The sequence below is a fragment of the Corella eumyota genome, unplaced genomic scaffold (genome assembly GCF_963082875.1).
Source record: "Corella eumyota unplaced genomic scaffold, kaCorEumy4.1 scaffold_259, whole genome shotgun sequence".
NCBI lineage: Eukaryota > Metazoa > Chordata > Ascidiacea > Phlebobranchia > Corellidae > Corella > Corella eumyota.
In genome coordinates, this window is record NW_027658270.1 from 1 (window position 1) to 2,500 (window position 2,500).

Genomic DNA, 2,500 nt, shown 5'->3' on the forward strand with positions numbered 1-2,500 from the left:
CGATCTCAGGCCGATAAAACTATTTTCGCTCGTCCTTCGAGACGCCGCGCCCTCGCGCGCTCGACTTCCGACACAGCACCGCCCCGCGGCTCCTACTCGCCCTGCGCGAATCGCGACCGACGCGTCGAGGCCCCCAGCTCGAGGTCGACAGCGCCGTCGTTGCGACTCGGGCGGCAAGCGGACGCGGCGCGGCTCGCCGGCCGCCACGCATCGCTGACGCGAGCCCGAATACCAAAACTTTCCACCTTCAACCGAGCGGCGATTGCCCGTCGCCGGGCATACGCACGCGAGCCGAGCCGTCGCGGAGCCGATCCCGCCGGCCGTTGTCGTTTCTGCGACCCTGAGACGGACGCGGTCCCGGGATGAACCCGAGGCCGCAATACGCGTTCAGATCGTCAATGCTCAATGTGTTCTGCAATTCACATTAAATCACGCAGCTTGCTGCGTCCTTCATCGACTCGCGAGCCGAGTGGTCCACCGCCAAGAGCCATCGTTTGTTTGTTTGCTTTTCGCTCTTCGATTCCTAACCTCGATTCGCCATCCGGCTGAAAAAATCGCGTGACGCCGAGCGGGTCGCGGTCGCAACAAATAGTGCGACAAGCCCGCGCACCGCATGAAGCCTTCGGGCACTCGACGCCGACAAAACAAGTTCCTGATCGCGGGGCGGCGGACGCGCCGAGGCACGTCGCCGTCCCGGTGTTTGCTCTTTCGCTCTTCGATTTTTTTTCTCGCGCTAATGATCCTTCCGCAGGTTCACCTACGGAAACCTTGTTACGACTTTTACTTCCTCTAAGTAATCAAGTTAGATCGTCTTTTCGGGCCAAGACCCAACCGTCGCCAGTCGAGCCCGGGCCCAATCGGAGGACCTCACTAAACCATTCAATCGGTAGTAGCGACGGGCGGTGTGTACAAAGGGCAGGGACGTAATCAACGCGAGCTAATGACTCGCGCTTACTGGGAATTCCTCGTTCAAGCGAAATAATTTCAATTCTCTATCCCTAGCACGACCGGGGTTCATCGGGTTACCCAGACCTTTCGGCCAAGGCGAACACACGTTGATCCGGTCAGTGTAGCGCGCGTGCGGCCCCGAACATCTAAGGGCATCACAGACCTGTTATTGCTCAATCTCGTGTGGCTAAACGCCACTAGTCCCTCTAAGAAGTTAAACGCCGGCCGGGAAGGCCGCGTAACTATTTAGCAAGCCAGAGTCTCGTTCGTTATCGGAATTAACCAGACAAATCGCTCCACCAACTAAGAACGGCCATGCACCACCACCCACAGAATCATGAAAGAGCTCTCAATCTGTCAATCCTCGCTGTGTCCGGGCCGGGTGAGATTTCCCGTGTTGAGTCAAATTAAGCCGCAGGCTCCACTCCTGGTGGTGCCCTTCCGTCAATTCCTTTAAGTTTCAGCTTTGCAACCATACTTCCCCCGGAACCCAAAGACTTTGGTTTCCCGCAAGCTGCCGGAGAGGTCGTCAAAATAACGCCCCCCGATCGCTAGTTGGCATCGTTTATAGTCAGAACTAGGACGGTATCTGATCGTCTTCGAACCTCTGACTTTCGCTCTTGATTAAAGAAAACATTCTTGGCAAATGCTTTCGCAGTCGTTCGTCTTGCGCCGATCCAAGAATTTCACCTCTAACGGCACAGTACGAATGCCCCCGTCCGTCCCTCTTAATCATTACCTCGCGCTCCGAAAACCAACAAAAAAGAACCGAGGTCCTATTTCATTATTCCATGCAACACTATCCAGGCGAAGCGCCTGCTTTGAACACTCTAATTTTTTCAAGGTAAACGTCCCGGCCGCCGCCGACACTCAGTCAAGAGCACCGACGGAAAACCGGAGGTAAAGCCAGAACGAACAGTGCACGCCTTGCGACGGACCGAACGCCTGCGCCCAAAATCCAACTACGAGCTTTTTAACCGCAACAACTTAAATATACACTTTTGGAGCTGGAATTACCGCGGCTGCTGGCACCAGACTTGCCCTCCAATGGATACTCGTTAAAATTTTTACAGTGTACTCATTCCAATTACAGGGCCTCGTTAGAGTCCTGTATCGTTATTTTTCGTCACTACCTCCCCGCGTCGGGAATGGGTAATTTGCGCGCCTGCTGCCTTCCTTGGATGTGGTAGCCGTTTCTCAGGCTCCCTCTCCGGAATCGAACCCTGATTCCCCGTTACCCGTAAGAACCTCGGTAGGCAGATACCGTACCGACGAAAGTTGATAGGGCAGACACTTGAATGATCCGTCGCCGGTGCAAGACCGTGCGATCAGCAAAGTTATCCCGAGTCGCCAACAAGACGAGCCGAAGCCCGGCAGGTTTTTGATATGATAAAGGCGCGCCTCCCGCAAGGTCGGCGCTTTTTGCATGTATTAGCTCTAGAATTACCACAGTTATCCAAGTAAAATTTACGATCAAATGAATCACGACTGATTTAATGAGCCATTCGCAGTTTTACCGTACGCAAGTTCGTACTGAGACATGCATGGCTTA

The 2,500-nt window shown here is 54.5% G+C and overlaps 2 non-coding genes across 2 annotated transcripts in view; both read right to left on the minus strand.

Annotated features, from left to right (window-relative positions):
• Window positions 1-335: 335 nt before the first annotated feature.
• LOC145762817 (5.8S ribosomal RNA) lies at window positions 336-489 on the minus strand. The gene has a single exon (XR_014288032.1). It is a non-coding gene; the product is annotated as a 5.8S ribosomal RNA (ribosomal RNA).
• Window positions 490-734: 245 nt separating this feature from the next.
• Window positions 735-2,500, minus strand: part of LOC145762821 (small subunit ribosomal RNA) — a 1,810-nt gene continuing 44 nt past the window's right edge. Inside the window, exon 1 of the ribosomal RNA XR_014288036.1 lies at window positions 735-2,500. This exon is cut by the window's right edge and continues 44 nt beyond it. This is a non-coding gene — a ribosomal RNA (small subunit ribosomal RNA).